Below are 22,063 nucleotides of genomic sequence, written 5' to 3' on the forward strand. Positions count from 1 at the left end.
GGATTCGAACCTGCGTCCGAGAGCATCCCAGACGCTGCCTTAATCGACTGAGCTACGACATGGTCAAAAGAGTTGAAACCGAAGTTCTCCTGAACTTACTGGATCCTGCAGCCTCTCCGAGGCACAAACCAGGGTTTTACACAACTCCCCCCATGCACTCGAGCTATGTCAATAGGCCGTTCTCCCTTTTTTAGAACTTCAGTTTCAATTCTTTTGACCATGTCGTAGCTCAGTCGATTACGGCAGCGTCTGGGATACTCTTGGAAGCAGGTTCAAATCCTCGTCACAGCCCTTGTGGATTTGTTCATTTACCGAGACCCTAGTTTCCACGCCTTGTTTACATCCTTGTTTATTTGACTGATTCACCTCTCAAGAGACGTGTGGTTTAGTGATGTTAGTTAAACTTGTCCAAGAGGGTTAGTGTAGGTGGCGGTGACCAAAACAACGGAGTAGTGTCCGACTCTACTTACTACTACTTACTACAACTACTACTACTTACTACTACTACTACTACTGTTAGTGTCCGGGCGAGGCGTCACTAACCCAGGGCGAAGCTGCAGGGTTAATATCACTACTCGTAGGGCGGGATCACTAAATGTTGACGTGTTCTTATACTGGCTACACTTCTCCCTTACAGTAATACACTGCTGACTTTAAGACATTACTTAAGTCTCGACTATTATTACATTACTTAAACCGGGTTTACCAATACCAACATTACTCTGTTGACAGTGAGTCACTTCACCTGTCCAACTTTATAAATGTTTATTAGTTGTTACTGAAGTTATATTGCCTAGACGGAAAACTTCCAAAAGTCTTGCTGCACCTCTATAAAGTCTTACTTTTGCTCTACAAAGTCTTACTTTACCTCTACAAAGTCTTACTTTACCTCTACAAAGTCTTACTTTACCTCTACAAAGTCTCACTTTACCTCTACAAAGTCTTCCTTTACCTCTACAAAGTCTTACTTTACCTCTACAAAGTCTTACTTTGAGACTACATTTGCCCAGACCTTCAGGAATGTCAGAAAACTGTTACTGACCTACATTCGCGGACCATAAATGTATATTATGAATAGTAAAGGTCCCTTAAGAACAGCGGCTTGTCACACCTCCCCCAACACACACACACACACACACACACACACACACACACACACACACACACACACACACACACACACACACACTATGCTTACGTCTGTCATGTTCTGGTGTAGCTTAATTTTGGTCCTCTAAGACCACGTGCTTTAATTGTCTTAATGAACCTCTCACGCGCAGCCGCGTTGGAAGCTTTGTCGAGGTTAAGGTCAACATTTGTGCTACTGTCTGACGTACGTTGTCTGTCTGGTCACTTAACTGACGGGTATACTGTCTGTGTGGTCACTTGACTGACGTCTATACTGTCTGTCTGGTCACTTGACTGACGTCTATACTGTCTGTCTGGTCACTTGACTGACGTCTATACTGTCTGTGTGGTCACTTGACTGACGGGTATACTGTCTGTCTGGCCACTTGACTGACGTCTATACTGTCTGTCTGGCCACTTGACTGACGTCTATACTGTCTGTCTGGCCACTTGACTGACGTCTACACTGTCAAGTTCACTGTCAGACACATACACTTGATAGCCTGGTTGGCTGGCTGGCATCTAAACTGCCCGTGGGCGACTTTATAAGTATAGCGTTGATTTAGCAAAATGAAATCGTGCCCGACCACCTCATTAGCGCTCGACAAGAAGATGGCAACCGTGTGCAAGTGAGAGGGTTGGCCACACTAATTATGCCTTCGTTGTCAGAAAGTTGTCGACACCGTCCGTGGCGAGAAGCTGCCACTGGGGCCGGAGCAACAGGCTGGTGTAGCGGGAATGAGTACTGGATCAGTACTAAAGTTGGACGAGGGGGGGGGAGTTACTTCTGAGGAGGGGGAGGAAGGTGGAGCGGAGTCCCACAAGGCTCTGTACTAGAGCCCACTCTGTTTCCGTCATTTGTCAACGGCTTAACAAAGGAAATAAGTCTTCTTCGTGTCGATGTTTAATGATGATGTAACGCTAATGAAACGACTCGGAACAACAGAGTTGAACTGCGATACATTGTCAGATGAACCAGGCACACACACACACACACACACACACACACACACACACACACACACACACACACACACACACACACACACACACACAACTAGGTGAGTACAACTAGGTGAGTACACACACACAGACACACACACACACACACACACACACACACACACACACACACACACACACACACACACACACACACACACACACACACACACACACACACACACACCAGAGGAGGTCTGATAAAAGGCTGCTGGATTTTAACCCAGATTAACACCACGTTATGAGGAAAGGAATATAAGTGAGAAGGAATATAAGTTGAGACCATCTCAGCAAGAAGGTCAGGCAGCTTCCTGCATCATAAAAGGGGCAAGACTTGAGAGAAGACGCCGCCCCAGATCTAACACAAGAGCAACACGTCACCACCCGCCAAACTGGCAAATTCGGGAATATTCTTCGGGAACTTGGACAAAGGAGTCTTCCGAGCGCTATCTGCACACTATGGAACTCGTCGAACTCATCCCTAATCATAAAATCAAACTATATATGATCCCTACACATGCAACAATGGTTTCTGAGCTGAGGGGAGTGAACGACGAGGAGAGACTGCGGGAAGTTGACCTCGCCACACTGCAGGCAAGACAAGAGAGGAGACATAATAGAGACATTCAAGATTCTAAGGGACATTGACTAAGTAAACAACAATTATTGTTAGAAGCTGGGAGAGTATAACGAGAGGACCAAGATGGAAACTAGTGACACGAAGGCATTACAGATATGTTAGACAGAATTTCTTTATTGACTTGGAAATAAATTAAATGAATTTCACGAAAAACTTACCAAGAGCAAATTCGATACATAATTCTAAATTTAAGCTTGACAGCAACAAAAACGGGAGAATAAGCATTCAATTAAACTACTAAGATTTGAAAGGCCAGGATTAGGAACTGACGATCAACCCTGCAACACTGCAAGCACGCAAGCACGCAAGCACGCAAGCACGCACACACACGAGCACATGCTAGAGGGTTTTTATTATTATTATTTTCTACCACAGACGTGGCCACACGTTTACAATGCTAACCAGCATATATACATTTTCTTTTGTCCTCCATGGACAGGGTGAGAGATCTGTTAAATCTATAGTTTAGTGATTTATTGAACAATGAACCACTGAAGGTGATTGTATTGGGGTGGTAGAGGGGTGACGTGCTTGCTAGAGGGTGTGACGGGAATACTTTTGACATGGATGAAACAATTTCTGACAGAAAAATGAGGGGGCGGTAATGAGAGGCAATGTATCAGACTGGAGAAATGTAACAGTGGAGTACTGTAAGTTTTAGTTCGGCCGCCAGTAATGTTCATTGTCTATGTAAACGGTCTACCAAAAGGAATATTTAAACGATTGTCATGTCCTTCAAGATGACCTGGATAAAATAAGTTTATTTCACTTATTGATGAAATTCAACGGGAATAAATACCACGTTATGGAATGTGGAATTGGTGAAAATAAGTCATCTTGAGGTTATCTTGAGATGATTTCGGGGTTTTAGTGTGCCCGCGGCCCGGTCCTCGACCAGGCCTCCACCCCCAGGAAGCAGCCCGTGACAGCTGACTAACACCCAGGTACCTATTTACTGCTAGGTAACAGGGGCATAGGGTGAAAGAAACTCTGCCCATTGTTTCTCGCCGGCGCCTGGGATCGAGCCCAGGACCACAGAATCACAAGTCCAGCGTGCTGTCCGCTCGGCCGACCGGCTCGCCATACACACAGAACCAATAAATGATGTGGAAAGGCATTAAAGAACTCTGTGGAAGAGACCTGGGGGAGGTCATGAAGAGCAGACTGTCACCAGAGGACCACATAAAGGACACTACGAGAACCATATACTACCCTTTCCAATACATAAGCAGTGAAATACTCAAGAAATTGTTCGCGACTATTGTCAGATCAAAATTGGAATCTGCAGCGGTTGTATGGTGCCCATCTCTCGAGAAGCCCATCAATAAACGAAAAGATTCAGACATGAACAAATCCACAAGGGCCGTGACGAGGATTCGAACCTGCTTCCGGGAGCATCCCAGACACTGCCTTAATCGACTCTTTTGGCCCTTGTGGATTTGTTCATTTGATGCATCACGTTAGTGTGATCTCTGTGTGTAAAGATTCAGACATGTTAGTAAATGGCTTCCAGAACTGACAAAAGAGCAGCGAGGGGAAGCTGGAGGCATTAAAAGTGTCAAAGCGTGAAGATAAGCATGTAATATATAACGAAAAAAACCGAGGAGTACTACGGAAAGATACAAGAAGACCTTAACATGCTCCAGGTGCTGGTAAACAAATGGTTGCTAGAATTCAATCTCAACATGTGTAAGGTAATGAAGATGTGAAAGGGAGACAGGAAACCAGGAGGTATCTACGCCAAAAAAGGGAAGGAAACTACAGGACTCAGAAACAAAAAGCTTTAGGATTGCATATAGTTCCAACACTAACACCGGAGGGTCACATAAAAAGGGATGACATAGGAACAATATGGGGTGCTGGGTCATTAGGTCTTAATAACTATCTATAGGCTCACCATAGCCCGTGTTCGCTACTTGCAACTTTTTGTTCCAGGTAGCGAATCTTTAACAACAACAACAACATTAGGTCATTTAGAAACTTAAAGAATTGAAATCAAGGCAATCTATGCAGCCTATGTTAGAACGTTACTGGTATACGCAGCACTGGCCTGGAATCCGCACCTTGCGAAGCATAAAATCCAAACTTAAAAAAGTACAGTTTGCAACAAGATTAGTAACAGCTACGGAGATTAAAGTATAGGGATTGGTTAAGGGAACTGAACCTGACAACCCTGCAAGAGTGAAGATATAGAGGGGATATAATCATAGCATACAAGATACTGAGGAGAATAACCAAGGTGGAAAAGGTCATCGTCTTTAAATTGAAAGAAAATAGGCCAAAATAATACAAGTGGAAGCTGGAAACACAAATGTGTCTAAGACATATAAGGATATACAGGTACCCGTGTTTGGGTGGCCAACAAGTGGAATGCGCGGCAAGTTGTGGAAGCCACCTCCATCCACAACTTTAAAGCTAGATGCGACAAAGAATTCGAACAGCAGAATAATTGAATTAAAGCGCCACAGGAATAATAAGGCTAGTAGGTGGGGCAGAGAGATCACTTTCCCGTAGACACTGACAGGTAAGCTTCATCTGCTTCGACTTTTCTCATTAACTTTGCATCATCGCCATATAGGATTCAACTCCTGGCGGTATGTCATTAACAGTAATGAGCAATAGTATAGGTCCCAGCACCGGTCCCTGAGATACTCCGCTTGATACTGCCAGTCTGACTCCTCACCCCTCACTATGACTGTCTGATGACTGTCTGTTAGGTACTCTCTTATACATGTCAGAGCTCTTCCACTTTCTCCTGTCTGCTTCCCAAGTTTATGTATTAGTCTCTTGAGTGTAACTTTGTCAAAGACTTTAATTAAGATTCAGATATCCACAACTTGGCCAACCGTCTTTGTCTTACCTTATTTTTGTTACTTTGTCACAGTAATTCTCTACGTTAGTTAGGCACAATTTCCCTTCCCTAAAGCTACATTGGTGCTTATTTACATATCTGATGCTTTCTACGTATTTAACTAACCTTATCCTTACTATCCTTTCGAGTACCTTTCTGAGGACGCTTGTCAGTGACACTGTCCGTAGTTTAGAACCACCTCCCTGTCTCCTCCTTATATATATTGGTACATTTGGCTCTTCTGACAGCTGGGTAAATCTTCCTTAATTAACTCTTTGGAGACCAGAGCTAGAAGAATGCTTAGGGCCTGTGCAGCTCCTTTTAACATCCACGTTGAAATATTATCTGGTCCCGTGGTTTTATTTTCATCTAATGATGCTAGTTGTGTCATTATTACCGTCAATAAAGATTGCATGTGACACAAACAAGTTTACAACTTTATACTGGCATTTTAAGTTCACATGCATCGATTATTTTATTATTAAGGTAAAATAATGCAGCAAGGTACAGCCATGTTTTTTGGTGTCATTGTAAGCAACTTAAGTGTATTTATCTCTAGCCAAAATACTTATACGGTGATTTATAATTACTTTTTTTTAAATAATGCGCTTAATGTATGATCCGTGAAGGTATGGCTCAGGCAGGGAAGAGAGAAAAACGGGGCTATAACCAGGCCGAGGACCAGGCCGAGGAGCAGGCCGAGGACCAGGCCGAGGAGCAGGCCGAGGACCAGGAAGTGTGAGGGAAGTGTATGCCTACAACCCACCAGAGTACCTCGACCAGCCAAACACAATCCTCGATAATCTTACCTATAAATATTTCTCAGGAAGTCGACTACTTCAGCTGGAGTCCTAACAAATGCAAAATCTCTCCCCAACACAAGTATACCTGCGGACCACTCACGTACTGTGCTGGGCGGGAGGCGCCGCAGTTAACGCTGTCTATGGCGTATCACTATGGGCGTATATGTTGATGTGTGTCACAGTTAACGCGCTCTGTGGCACTATGGGCGTATATGTCGATGGTGAAGTTGAGGAAGTGTGTGAGAGTGGGGCGGCATCAGCTACTTGAGCACCTCCCTGAAGTGGGTGTTCGCCACGGAATCCGAGGCGTTCGACCCTCAAGAAGCCCAAGAGCCGACAGTTTATTTACATATTCTTTACCGGACACATAAGCGGGCTTATCACCTTACTGCAGCCACACGCGCCTGTCACCCGCTACTTGCGGCCTCTGCCTCGCTCAAGATCACAGGTCTGCCAGCTGACTATATCCCTGCCTAAATATAATTCACTCGCATCTACTCTCTATTTCCACACAGTGGCATGCCATGTTAAAGCCTTACCTGTATACGTTCAGACAGATGCTGGGGAACTTGGAGATGTGGAGGAGGTACACTTGGATTCGACTAAGCGATTTTCAGCTCCCAACTGATGTCTCTCTCTCTCACTCACAAACAGCACAACCCGCACCGTCGGCCGGGTGTCTCTCTACCACCGACTGATGTATATATTCCCCAACTAGGAGTAAAAGAGGTACGCACTTGGAGGCTGGGTGTTGGTGCGGGGGAGGGGCCCAGTAACTGCTCAATGGGGGCCAGGAGAGGTGGCTGCTGCTGCTGCTGCTGCTGGGTGCCAGGGCCTGACTGGCTCTCTGGGCAGGAACAACCCACCGCCTCAATCCACCACCTCCTCCTCCTCCTCCTTCTCCTCCTTTCTGGCCCTCCTTGTTCTTCCTCCTGCCCATGTGACGTAAAGAATAATGGCTGGTATGTGGGTTAGGGGGAGGGAGGGAGGGAGGGAGGGAGCGTGGAGAGGCAATGGAGAGTGAGAGATATATAGGGATGATGGAGTTGAGCACATACGAGCAACAAGAGACGAGGTGGAGCCTCACTCCATATGTACTTTTACAACTAGATATGATAGAAAGCATATGCAAGAATTGCAATCTAACATAATGAATGCCTTCATAAATATGAACAAGGAGTCACTCAGAACTCTGTATGCCACATGAGTTAGACCAATCCTGAAATATTCAGCACCAATGTCGAGTCCATATCTCAGTTTAGTTTACGTCAAACACAACACGATCTGGATCAAGTGGAAAGCAATGCCTCCGGGCTGGTCCCAGAGCAGTGACATGAACCAAAGGGAAAGACTAAGGCAACTGAGACCTGATAGCTACATACAAATTACTCAGGGGAGTCGACAAAACATTTTTTTTTATTTTTTTTTATTATTTTCTACCACAGACGTGACCACACATTTACAATGCTAACCAGCATATATACATTTTCTTCTGTCCTCCATGGACAGGGTTAGAGATCAGTTAAACATATAAAACAGTGGCAGGCTACTTGACGGGGATTTTGGAGTGGTGGACGGATGGACTCTATGCACGGATTCAAAAGAAGATACGACAGAACGGGGGGGAACGAAAGGGGGCCTCGTAGCCTGGTGGATAGCGCGCAGGACTCATAATTCTGTGGCGCGGGTTCAATTCCCGCACGAGGCAGAAACAAATGGGCAAAGTTTCTTTCACCCTGAATGCCCCTGTTACCTAGCAGTAAATAGGTACCTGGGAGTTAGTCAGCTGTCACGGGCTGCTTCCTGGGGGTGGAGGCCTGGTCGAGGACCGGGCCGCGGGGACACTAAAGCCCCGAAATCATCTCAAGATAACCTCAAGATAACGTAGAAGGTTCGGAACATGTTTCGCTTGTTGATCGAATATTATTAAAAGACGGAACCTGGGAGGTGAATTTGAAGGCTGGAATTCGAGAAGGGTGCGAACACCCACCTTACACCCAACACTACCCTACATGTGGCGAGAGCAGCCCGTCCTCCAAAAATGGGGAGGTAAATATAGCAGCACAAGTAAGTGTAATTATGTATTATTCCTAGCAGGCAGGAATTGTGCTTATTTTCACTTAGTATTAAACCGTACTGTCAAATATATTGTGAATATTTGAGTTTACCCGGAAAGATGAATAGAAAACCACGACCTAACCTAACCTTCTTAGTGTTTGAAGATAAGCAAGTTATTACTTCTTAATTACAATTAGATCTTAACCTATAGCTATAATTATATTACAGTTTTATAGAACTAATAAAACAAAACTAAAATATTTCAATAAATTGTAAAGTAACTCAGGATATTTTCAAATTTTGTATAAAATCTCTATTGTTTAATAAAACTGAAAAAGAAATTCCTGATATTTAAAACTTGTGTATAGTGAATTGAACTTGTAAACTTCATCCTAAAATTCTGAGTGTCTTCACAGAAAACGAGGAGAATAAATGGGGAGGTAAATATAACAGCCCCATAAGTGCAATTATGTACTATGTATGACAGTCAGGAAATGTACTTATTACAATTAGTATTAAACCGTACTGTCAATTCGGAGGATGGGTTGCACGAGAGAGCAGCAGCTGCTGCTCTCTCGTGAGCTCGAGAGCTCTCACAATCAGTGTAGGCATGTAGACCATGCCTACTCTGAGCTCAGTACATCACCATAGTCATTATAAACAATTGATGCACAGAGCAAGAATTTCACAATTTCCTTTGTATGGTAAACGGCTCACATAAATATTATCCAACAGATGACACACACGAGGCAACTAAAGCTGGATGTAAAAACTTGACTTTGTATCTTCTTGTGTGTGTAATTTTCACATTTTTCACACAAAATGTGTTTTGTGTGAATTTTTTCCAGAATGTTGTTACTCCAGTAGTTGCCTCTCTCCTTATTTACTCGTGCTAAGTGGCCACTACCGAGATTTCTCCGCCCATTGAGAGTAATATATATATTACTGAATTTGACAGAAAGGTTAAGAGCGAATCTTCTCTAATTTTATGTACGTGAGAAAAAAGTTGAAAATGAACTCTCCAAAGTTCATTTTCGTTAACTCTTGTTAAAATTACCAAGGGCAGAGTTCGAATGGTTACAACGTTTCCTGCTGCTGGATGAGGGATGAGGTGAAGGATGAGCCGAGGATGAGGTGAAGGATGAGCCGATGATGAAGTGAAGGATGAGCGGAGGATGAGGTGAAGGATGAGCCGAGGTTGAGGTGAAGGATGTGCAGAGGATGAAGTGAAGGATGAGCCGAAGTTGAGGTGAAGGATGAGGTGAGGGATGAGCCGAGGATGAGGTGAAGGTGAAGCACCTCGCTCATGGGCCAGCAGGTGGTCCATTGCATCTTAACAACCTCCTGTTTGCATGATGGCTAAGGGCCATTATGTTCTATGTTCCTTAGTGTTCTAGTATGTTCTGAAGCTGGCAAAGTGTAATTTGGTGTTAGTTGCCTGTTGATAGATGGCTTGGTTTGTTGGATGTATAATGCAAGGCATGGCAAATTCACGGCTTTGCATCAATGTAAAAATACCAATCTTATGTAATCTCACCAGCCAAGTGTACCTTTTTGCAAATAAATTATTAATAAAACTGGACCTATATATTTAGAAAAGTAATTTGTTACAGTACCGCGAGCAACACCTCGCCCGAGCGGCCGCATAACACACACACTATACAAAGTTTGGACAATTGGTTCGAGATACCAAAGTGGGCTTAAAGTGGATCAGCCTCACATGTGCCAGTAGGCCTATTGTTGTGCTTCTTCATTTGATGTTCTTTTTTTTAAAGATGGCAGAGAAGAGAAAGTCTGGGACAGGACCCAGGGACAAGAGAGCAGGAGTCAGGGACAAGAAGACTGTGGGGTAGGTGTATAATGTGTCATGAATTGAATATAACCTTATTGGTCATGATGGCTTCATGACGTGTCCATCCTCTCTACTACCACCACCACCACCACCACTACCACTACCACTACCACTACCATCACCACCACCATCACCATCACCACCATCACCACCACCACCTTCATCACCGTCACTACCACTATCACGATTATCATCATCACTACTACTCCCACTATCACCGTACCTACCACCATCATCAGGAGGTTTCCAATTGGAGGAATGCAACGAGTGGGGTCCCACAAGGCTCGGCTCTGGTACCGTTGCTGTTCCTAATTTATGTGAATAACCTTCCCAGGGGAGTGAGCTCGTGCGTGTCAACGACTGCACAGAGCGCAAAGTTAATGAGGAATCTAAAAACTGAGAAGTACAGAAAGTTACAGGAAAACCCTTAACAACAACCATAAGTGAACAAACAAATGGTTACTAGAATTCATTCCCAATAAGTGCATGGTAGCGAAGATGGGAAAGTGAGAAAGAAGACTAGGAAGTATCTACACCACAAGGGGAAGGCAACTACAAGAATCAAAAAGAAAAGATCTGGGAGTGAAAATAATTCCAGCCCTTATCGCCAGAGGCACACATAAAGTGGGTAACATCGGCAGCATGTGGAAAGCTGGCAAACATTTAAACGTTACTAAGAACCATAAATAGGAACTCTATCAGGGCAAGCTATACAGCCTATGTTAAATTGTTACTTTAAAATATGCATCAAAAGCCTGGATTCCGCATTTTTATTGGTTTAAAACTAAAACTGAAAAAGGCAGAAGTTTGCAACAAGATTAGTGCCAGATCTAAGAGAACTAGGCTATGAGGACAGATTATGGAAGGGGTTCTTAACCTTTCTAAGATTACAGACCCCAGTGGATTACCCAATGTCCTCAAACCCCTTTCCCCGGAGGGTTGAAATCGTCATCATTATGTCCTATAGGTTACCAAGATGACTTCAGAAGATGCCAATAGCTTGATTTTCCTTATATATGGATAGCCAGGAACAGAACAGCTGAAATAAAATCATAGATTGTTTCATATTTATTTATAGAAAAACGGCAAATCACAAATACACAAGCTACCTACTAGTGAGATTTGTAGATTTTGTGCAATCAAAACATGGAATCGAAGAACAATTACTAACGGTGATAGTTAATTCTAATCTAGCAAACCTTTGGTTAAATTGTTCAGAAATTGAGTCCCATAGCTCCATTTTTCATACGTCCCCATTTATTAAGAACCCATGGGTTAGTGAAACTAAACCTCACAACCATATAAGGGAGAAGAAACAATGGAATTATGATCACAACATAACAGATACTAAGGGGAATAGATATGGACAAGGACAATCTCTTTAAATTGAGAGAAAGTAGGATAAGAGGACATGAGGGAAGCTGGAAATGTAAATGATTCGAAGAAATATAAGGAGATACTCATACCCTGTACTTGTAGTCAACAAGTGGAATCCCCGGAAAGAAGAAGTTGTAGAAGCCACCTCTATCCACAGCTTTAGGGTCATATTCGATACATAATTCGAATGTCAAAATTGTTAAAATATAAAGCAGTAAGTACAACGAGGCGGAGTATTAGGCGGCGTGGTACAGCCAGTATAAGGCAGAGCATAAGAAGCTAGACCACACCTCCTCCGGTCACTGATAAGTAAGCACACTCAGGCAAGTACCACGAGCACCACCGTCAGCACAAGAGCGTGTGCCAGAGCCCACTTCCAAAGCACCTGTAGTGCTTGAGATGCTTCCTGTAACCTCAGACAGGTCCTGGCGCCCCCCTCTCACCCACTCCACCAGGCCTTTGTTTCCTCAAGTTTCTAAACCACGTCCAAAAAGAAGCTTTTTCCTGTCTATACGTGCGAGTGCTTCAAGCTGCTCTTGAAACGGGAATAATGATATCTATGTTGATGTTTATAGTGCTGTCGTTCCTGGGCTATTGACGTCTATTGTATTACCGACCTGGGGATGTTGACGTCGATTATATTACTGTCCTGGTCCAGGACACTACTCAGGACAAGGCCCAGGGTACGATCCAGGACAAGGCGCTAGGCAGACATTGGTTGTGTGAATCCTCAACATCACTAAATAAGTAATATATATATATAAACATTCCCAGTGACTGAACCATGATCGTGGCCGACGTACGAAACCAGGCAGAGACCGTGGAATGTCAGGCATGTACTAACAACGATGGTACAATTACTAATTATTCTTACTGCCAATATAAATTACTTTTTGAAGGCCCGGGGGCGCGGAGCAGCTGTGATAAGCGACATCCCGGCTGCCCGCGCCCTCTGCCCGGGCGTCGTCATGGGCAACCTCACGGACTCGCTGCTGTCGGATCACCACTCTACCCTCTCTATACGCCTCCCGTGTTCTCCCTAGTCCATGTTCTGGACATCACACCAAGAACCAAAGGCATAAATAATGCCGGAGACTGTACATGAAGCGTTCGGTCACGGTCGGTACAATACGCTGACCATAAGGGTATCGTTGCCAACAACTTTGTGGGCAACTCTCAGCCTAACACTGCTCTTCAATAAGTGTTAGAATAACTTCGGCTAATACTTGTAATGTTAGAAGGATAATGTGTTTAACATATATCCTCATCCAACTGCGCTCGCGTTGTGCTTCATGTTTGAAACATTAACATTGTTCCGACTTGCAAGTTGTGTAAATATTGCGAAAACTGGTCCTCAGTTCTTTGAAACGCGGGAGCGGGAGCGGCCTTCACATATATTATTATTACAACCAGGGAGTGTCGGGGGCTGACGGTGTTGTGGTCGGGTGAAGAGGAGTGTCGGGGGCTGACGGTGTTGTGGTCGGGTGAAGAGGAGTGTCCGGGGCTGACGGTGTTGTGGTCGGGTGAAGAGGAGTGTCGGGGGCTGACGGTGTAGTGGTCGGGTGAAGAGGAGTGTCGGGGGCTAACGGTGTAGTGGTCGGGTGAAGAGGAGTGTCGGGGGCTGACGGTGTTGTGGTCGGGTGAAGAGGAGTGTCGGGGGCTGACGGTGTTGTGGTCGGGTCAGCAGTGACCTGGTGATTCCACCACCTGTATATGTCCTGTGGCTGCTTGAAGTTCCTTCATTAAAAATATCATCATATATGGTAAACGTACAAATCCACAAGGGCCGTAACGAGGATTCGAATCTGCGTCCGAGAGCATCCCAGACGCTGCCTTAATCGACTGAGCTACGACATGGTCAAAAGGAGTTGAAACCGAAGTTCTACTGAACTTACTGGATCCTGCAGCCTCTCCGAGGAACAAACCAGGTTTTTACACAACTCCCCCCATGCACTCGAGCTATGTCAATAGGCCGTTCTCCCTCTTCGCCCTTACTTCATTACACACAGAAATCACAATTGCGTGATGCATCAAATGAACAAATCGGCCTATTGACATAGCTCGAGTGCATGGGGGGAGTTGTGTAACAACCCTGGTTTGTCTCGCGGAGAGGCTGCAGGATCCAGTAAGTTCAGTAGAACTTCGGTTTCAACTCCTTTTGACCACGTAGCTCAGTCGATTAAGGCAGCGTCTGGGATGCTCTAGGACGCAGGTTCGAATCCTCGTGACGGCCCTTGTGGATTTGTTCATTTGATGCATCACGCAATTGTGATTTCTGTGGTAAACGTAGTGACATCATAGTTAACACTATCATAGTGTTTGGTGTCATTAAATCTATATACAACTTTGTATCTACTACTAATAAAACTACTATCCAATTTATGCCCACTGTTTCGTGTTCTGTCTTGTGTTGATACTTTTAATTCCCTATTAATATCCTCTTTGTTATGTCCATTCATCCACTTGTAAACCTCAATCATGTCACTTTAACACATTAAAGACTATCAGAACTGCAGACTACTTCCGGTTGGGTTAAAGAATTCATAAGCAGAATTGAACATTCAACTGTACAACGCTTGTATGTCTTACAACTTTACAACGCTCATAAGTTGTATATCTTACAACTGTATAACGCCTATATGTTCTTAGTCCTACAACTGTATAATGCTCATAAGTTGTAAGTCTTACAACCGTATAACGCTCATAAGTGTTGTTAGTCACCTTAGAGTCAAAGGTTAGACACTGAAAACCCAACATAAACAGTTGTTTAAATCAAAATGATATCTTCATGTATGCACATGTTCAATATGATAAGAACATAAAACAGAGCATCTATTCTACCTCATAATGTGGCTAGTCACTGTTATTGTTTCTTCTAGATTTGCAGATATATTATGCCGATCTTAAGGGTAATGAACCTATTTAGGCATAAAAAATGTGAATGTGTGTGTGCTTTTGACAATGCAACATTATGTTAAGTAAAAAGTTAACGATTTCTTCGGTTACTTTCAAGTTAAACACAGAAAAACAAATGTCACAGCAATATAAGTATTAAGGTCTTAAGTTACTAAAAATATTGACTACGTCATAAGAGTGAGGGTGAGAGGACCGGCTGGCCACCTCAGCAAATCTTAAGGGATTATCACCCGGGCCCGGCCACCACTCACTCATATTCGTTCACCTTCAACACGCGGACCCCATGGAGACCAGGTTAACAACACCAGCGACTCTCAAACTTCATTATGAGGTTAACGGCAGTGCTTCTACTAATGCATTATGAGGTGAGGTTAACGGCAGTGCTTCTACTAATGCATTATGAGGTGAGGTTAACGGTAGTGCCTCTACTAATGCATTATGAGGTGAGGTTAACGGCAGTGCCTCTACTAATGCATTATGAGGCGAGGTTAACGGCAGTGTATGGGACGAGGTTAACAATGACTCAACTATTGGTTAATAAGACGAGACTCGCTTAACTACAGTTATAAACCTATGATCAACTTTTTCCTCTCAGAGATACTCTAATTATATAATGGCGTATTATTCTTGACTTAGATTTAAATATTCTTTGAAATGTAATTAGTTTTTTTTACATTTTAGCAATATTTTGTTATATCTGAACTTCAAGTTCAAGTATGTTTATTGAGACAAGAAAGAAATACATCTCAAAGGGATAGAGTAGTTTAGGCTATTTCTACCCCCCTATCTGAACTTAATAGAAGCTGCCTCGTATGGGCCAATAGGCCTTCTGCAGTTGCCTTTGTTCTTATGTTCTTAACTTACCTTACCTTGAGGTTACCTTGAGGTGCTTCCGGGGCTTAGCGTCCCCGCGGCCCGGTCGTCGACCAGGCCTCCTGGTTGCCGGACTGATCAACCAGGCTGTTGGACGCGGCTGACAACTTGACACAAAGTAACGTAGGCATTTTAACCAAGCTATTTTATTTCAACCCATCCTCCTAAAAATTAAAGTACTTATAGTGACTATGTGGACGAAAGTACAAATATGTCGTGATGGACCACCAAAATAGTAGACTTTTTGTATTCTTGAATTTGGACAAAACCGGCAAAATTTATAAATGTACGGTGCTAATAAAACCTAACCCAACCATCCTAGGTCTAATGCACGCTATTTGAGGCCTAATATACAGCCCATCCTCCTGTTTTGGTAGTACTTGTAGTAACCATGAGGACCATCGTTATTCCCATCGTTATGGGAGCCGGTCGGCCGAGCGGACAGCACGCTGGGCTTATGATCCTGTGGTCCTGGGTTCGATCCCAGGCGCCGGCGAGAAACAATGGGCAGAGTCTCTTTCACCCTATGCCCCTATTACCTAGCAGTAAAATAGGTACCTGGGTGTTAGTCAGTTGTCACGGGCTGCTTCCTGGGGGTGGAGGCCTGGTCGAGGACCGGGCCGCGGGGACACTAAAAAAGAAAGCCCCGAAATCATCGCAAGATAACCATAGTATATATATACCGACGTACAACGAAATTAGAGAGTAGAAATCTGAACTATTGAGTTGGACAAACCGGAAAACTATTTTGTACTTGTGTTGCTTTGACAAACTAAACTAGCTTATCCTAACCTCCCTAGGCTTAATAACACGATATCTGAGGCCTAATATAGTACATATGTACATATACTAGGAATATGTAAGTCTGTGTTTAAACTTTATTTTTTCCGGACTTTATAAAAAAATGGTACAAAAAGTGGCTTAGTGGAGCTCCATTACTACATGTTGGTACGATTGACTACATAGTTACAAAAGTAATGTCATTTCCGGAGGATGGGGTGTAGTAATTCTTCAATAAAATAATATATTAAAATGAGTAGTCTGAGGTTATGAATAGTTTGTGAGATCCCTTAGAGGCACCACAAAACACAGAGTTAAGCAAGAAGGGCTCCAAGAAGGTAAGAATATCCCGGCCAGCTCTTGGGCTTGTGATGCTCCAGCAGCAAATGTCAGCAGCCAGTTTATGGCTCTTGTATCAACCTAGTTATGCTTTCTCTGTATCTTCCTGTTCGCCGCCCTCTTGTCTGTCTCTCTTCTGACCTATATCTTACTACTACTTAAGCTTAGATGTCATTATCCTTGACCCTTTACAGACATTTACTGCAATACTTGGGTCTGGGGTACATCAGGTGCTGCTAGTGGTGCAGCCCATCCTCCTGAGCGTTCCTAACCTCAATAAACTATATGAACATAGAACATAAGAACAAAGGCAACTGCAAAAGGCCTATTGGCCCATACGAGGCAGCTCCTATCTATAACCACCCAATCCCACTCATATACATGTCCAACCCGCGCTTTAAACAATCGAGGGACCCCACCTCCACCACGTTACGCGGTAATTGGTTTCACAAATCAACAACCTTGTTACCGAACCAGTATTTACCCAAGTCTTTCCTAAATCTAAATTTATCCAATTTATACCCATTGTTTCGTGTTCTGTCTTGTGTTGATATTTTTAATACCCTATTAATATCCCCTTTGTTGTGTCCATTCATCCACTTGTAAACCTCTATCATGTCACCCCTAACTCTTCGCCTTTCCAGTGAATGCAATTTAAGCTTTGTTAATCTTTCTTCATATGAAAGATTTCTATTTTGGGGAATTAACTTAGTCATCCTACGTTGGACACGTTCAAGTGAATCGTACTAGAGTGCCCTTATCCTAACCTACCAGAGGACCCAGTAACTACCCGCCGCAGCACGGAGCAAGGCACTCCTCTAACAGCAGTACACCGTGCAGTAATTAATGCAGCCTAGGGCAATGGCAAACACGTAATTACTACTAAAATCTCTCTAACTCAATGTAAAATTATTCCTAATTACTGATACTTTTCAGTAACAATTGATGCACTAATTAAACACTTGACCTAATTACTAAGTACAAAAGAAACACCGAAGGATACTTACCGCTATCTGAGGAGAGCGGCGCGCCTCCTCGGGTGCAAAACTCACACTGGTATGACCAGGGGGTTTGGGGCTCCTCGCGCCCGGCCGCGTCGCTACACAAATAATTTCATATTAATATTACTAGATACAACTGTATGTCCCTACTGTCAGTAATAAATTATGTTAAAACATGTAATCAAGGAGACAGAAGTATCAACAAATAATGTCATGCTGCAAAGTTGGTCTAAATGAAGTATACGATATTATGTGGAGTCTCACCTGAAATGTCCCTTATCGGGCTGTTGCCACATTTCTCAATCATCTGCCACAACAGGGGTATGCTCCTGAACATATCCTTGTCATTCCACCAGATAATGTTACAGTAGTCACATATATTTAATACCTCACAACATAAACACAAGAGTCAACTTGACTCAATATCTATCTCCACTATAGGCTCCAGACCGAAGACATATTTAAATGTCAGTCAAAAACTGGCACCGTTGCTTGCCTCCCAGACATTGTGTTGTCAACCGACTTGCAGCTGGTCTCGCAGATATAACCGCCCAACTATCCTATCATGTCATTGTATTCACAAACTTAATTACTCTACAATTATTTCCAGAGACACACATGTGAATTTACATACCACACCAACGTTATTAAAATTTTGAGATGAAAATCTCATATGCAAATTTAAATAGCCTAATGCTAATCTCATTACCGCTCGATTGACATCACTATTTCATCTTTAACAAAACCACCTATGTATGCAGATTCATTTCCAAACAGTATTCACATTAGATATGAATTTTAAGGTAATCTCTGATGTTCTATGCAAATTAAAATAGCTTGCTGCTCAACTGATTACGCAGATCCCTGCAGGTCTTAACAATAACACCAGAGAATGAGCATAAATATATGTTTTCTTTGTTCCAGAGATAAAGGTTTACATATAAAAATGTGTGTGGCCATGCGCGGGAAAAAAGATATTCAATGGTTTGTCATTTCCTTCTGTGTCTTTAAGTTCTAACAAGGCATCTATAACGAGACATATTTTCCCTCTCTCTCTCTTGACGTCATCTTGGTGTTGCAAGGTACGCTAGAAAGCTATACAATTTTACCTCTCCGTTTAGGGGAAAAATTAACACTCACCTTTGAGAATTCAGGCAATGAATGGACCCAGTGTTTCCTGCTTTAGGAATCCTGGAGATAAGGTTACTTCTTCCATCGGTCAATAAGCAGCCTTCTTGTGTTTCTTTGTCTTGGCTTTTGTCTACCAATTGAAGACATGTTGTCTCAGAGATTATATTTTGTTAAATAATTTATGTTAACACTTTCTTAATCATATCGTTCTTAGTTACATTATTGTAGCTTATTATTATTATAAGAGAAGTAAGTAACCTGCAGTGATTCCTCAATTTCCAGCGTAATTTATGAAACTTAACATTCCCCCTCACATAAGACTAAAACTGACGTACACAGACGTCAAAATGACCCCGAACAGATATTACTGCACGTGGCACTCAACGTGACATTACTCTGACATTAGACGGTAACGTGACCGTCAAATGATAACCTTTAGTTGGGCAGTTAACATGTTACGTTTGGCTTACGTTTACATGACACTGGACAGACGTTAACGTGAATCTGGACAGGTTATATTGGACAGACGTTAACGAGACGTTGGCCAGATGATAAGAAGTTAAAGTTCTTATTAGCAAGTTAAAGTTGCTACATACAGGCAACATGTGAGATCTGAGGACCTTGAACAATATCAACACATATTCCTTCTGCATATCTGAAATATTCTAAACAAACGTAGAGTGAATGACAGCCGCGCTTGAAGAAACCGGAGTGAGGCTTCATGCAAGACTGACGAATCAATTCTAAAGAGAGTGCAGGAATGACATGTTGAGTGGGTGCCATGGAGGTCACGAGGTACATTTTCTTGCATTCTGCATTAATTCCGGCATACTAAAGGATTTTTTTAAGATTATGCCATCTATTTATGGGCGAAGTGCTGTGTCTGAGCACCCAGCAGGGCAACAGCTACGTGTCTCAGCAGGGAAGCAGCTGCGTGTCTGAGCACCCAGCAGCTGCGTGTCTGAGCACCCAGCAGGGCAGCAGCAGTAGACTCTGCTGTCAAGAGGTGTTGTACAGTACCGTCCCAGACATGTAACCACCTATACATCAGCATGACCCCAGTTCAACTGTTCACCTCTCTCGACTTCAGGCTACTCTTGCAGTTTTCCTTCCATTGACGTGTAACACTATGAACGAGTTCCACCTTATGGGAAAGAAATACATTAATATTTTGTTAAAGGGCAGTAGGAGCAGAGCACACTCATTCCTAGAACTATGTGAATTCGCCATCACGAGAGGTATAGGGGGCAGCCGCGCTTGAGGCCGCGGTGTTGCAATGTGTGTAGTAACGTCAGGGGCCGTTGGCTGCAGGCTTCCAGCGGGAACCCAACACCATGCACCATTAATGCTCAAATTTATAGGACAGGAACGGTGTTTTTTTTGTTTTCCTAATTTTACTTACCTAATTGTGCTTGCAGGGTGGTTGTGCTCTGGTCCTCTTTGGTCAGGTTTGCAAATCTATTAGGCTCTATCATATATACATTTGAACCCCGTTTATGGCGTCAAACTTCCAACACTTCACTTCTTAGATAGTGACTTCCTTTTGTTCACTTCTCTAATATGCAACAATTTATCTATAATGACTATATAGCTTGTTTGAGGTACTCATTTTCCGGCTGTGTTCTCGTCTTCGTGTACCACCTATCACAAATAGTCTGTCCTTGTCTGCCCTATCAGTTCCGTTGAAAATTTTGTACATAGTAATAATGTCCACTCTAGCCCTTCTGTCATCGAATGACGTGATGGTTAATTCAGTCTTTCCTCGTAATTCATACCTCTCAGTTGTGGGGCTGGTCTGGTACACTTAACTCTGGACTTTCTCTAACTTCGTGTTGTGTTTTGCAAGCAGATTTCTAAAGGCAGTTCTTATGCTGACCAAATTAACATATGCCACAGGAACTGGGACATAATCCCCCACACTACATCACCGAATGCCCAGTGATGGGCATTCGGTGATGCCCATCACTGGGCATTCTATGACGTCGAATCAGACCATTCAGACCCGTTGGCATGATGTACTTGGAGTTGTTCAATTACTTTATTCACTCTCGTGTTCTTGAGGATGTCCTCATATTGCACCCAAAATTTGCTAGTGCAGGCTACTGAACATATGGCCCTGTATGACTAACCATCCTGCGAGACGGGAATTTTCAGTATCACTGTTACCTTATTCATTCTTGTATTCATGATGATATCCTCATAATGCACCCAGAGTTTGCCAATGTAGACTACTGATCACATGTTTCTGTATGACTAACAATCCTGTGTGCTGGGGATTTTTAGCATCACGTAGCTAGTTTTTTGACACGATGTACTTCCCCTTCATATAGTCTAGGGTAGCTGCACAAATGAAGATGTCCCTAAATGCGTTAATAAAAAAAAATTGGTAATATCAGTTTGACGTAGGCTTCTGGAGACAGGCTCGATATGATACCAACTCTCAAGTCTTTCTTCCTGATACTTGTGTGTGTGTGTTTCGTGAAAGTTATTAATAAGTGAGTTTACCTAACTCAACACCAACCTCTCCATCATCTCCAGTAAATTTTGTCTAATTGGAAAGCTGTGAAATAAACCTAATTGGCATGCAAGTTAACTGCCATCATTATTATTTATTATTAGTAGTAGTAGTATTATAGTATATATCTTATTATTATTATTATTATTATTATTATACCGTATTACTATTACAATTATTATTTATATTGTTAATATTATTAAAGAATGGCGCGCATGAACACAAAACCAAAATAACTACATTTTATTTTAGTCCTTGTCAGGGATCACAGAAGTTGCGTCACTCAACACTGGAATAAATGTGGGAATAAATATAGGAGAAGGAGGAATGAATAAATCACAAAGTAGAGTGAGTGGTAAACATGTGGAGGACGGAGAGACAGGCGGGGGGGGGGGAGGAGGAGGCACTGTGATGACGTCACGGCATCATGGCAGGCAGCTGGGGTGTCAACAGTCGGGTGGGGGGGGGGCCTCCAGGTATGTTGTGTCTAAACATACACCCGAGTATGTACACACCCTCGCAGGTGGCAAGCTCGGTGAAGGCACAGGTGTCCTCTAGCGCAGTGGTCACAGGGCAGTCGGCTCACAAGAGAATGCAAGCACCAGGCTCGATTCTTAAGCAGCGTAATGAACAGAATTGAGGCGAACAAGAACAACAAAGTGAACAAAAGGGGCTCTGGACCTGTTATCGTGCCAGCACCGGCAATCATATTAAAACAATTTTTGAGCTGTCGCACACGTAACTAGCTTATGCAAGGTTGCTCAACATAAAAATGACCTTTTAGAAATATGAAAAAA

General features: G+C 43.1%; 1 protein-coding gene across 5 annotated transcripts in view; it reads right to left on the reverse strand.

The window, feature by feature from the left end:
- Window positions 1-17,669, reverse strand: part of LOC123765163 (uncharacterized) — a 71,646-nt gene extending 53,977 nt beyond the window's left edge. Inside the window, exon 1 of one of the 5 annotated variants that reach the window (XM_069333411.1) lies at window positions 17,627-17,669. The gene's annotated coding sequence lies outside the window, so the exon portion shown is untranslated. Of the gene's footprint in view, window positions 1-6,524; window positions 6,663-6,963; window positions 7,339-17,626 lie in introns of those variants that run through there. The other 4 variants (XM_069333407.1, XM_069333408.1, XM_069333410.1 and 1 more) reach the window with 4 other exon arrangements.
- Window positions 17,670-22,063: the final 4,394 nt, after the last annotated feature.

This window comes from Procambarus clarkii, chromosome 29 (assembly GCF_040958095.1).
Source record: "Procambarus clarkii isolate CNS0578487 chromosome 29, FALCON_Pclarkii_2.0, whole genome shotgun sequence".
Classification (NCBI taxonomy): domain Eukaryota; kingdom Metazoa; phylum Arthropoda; class Malacostraca; order Decapoda; family Cambaridae; genus Procambarus; species Procambarus clarkii.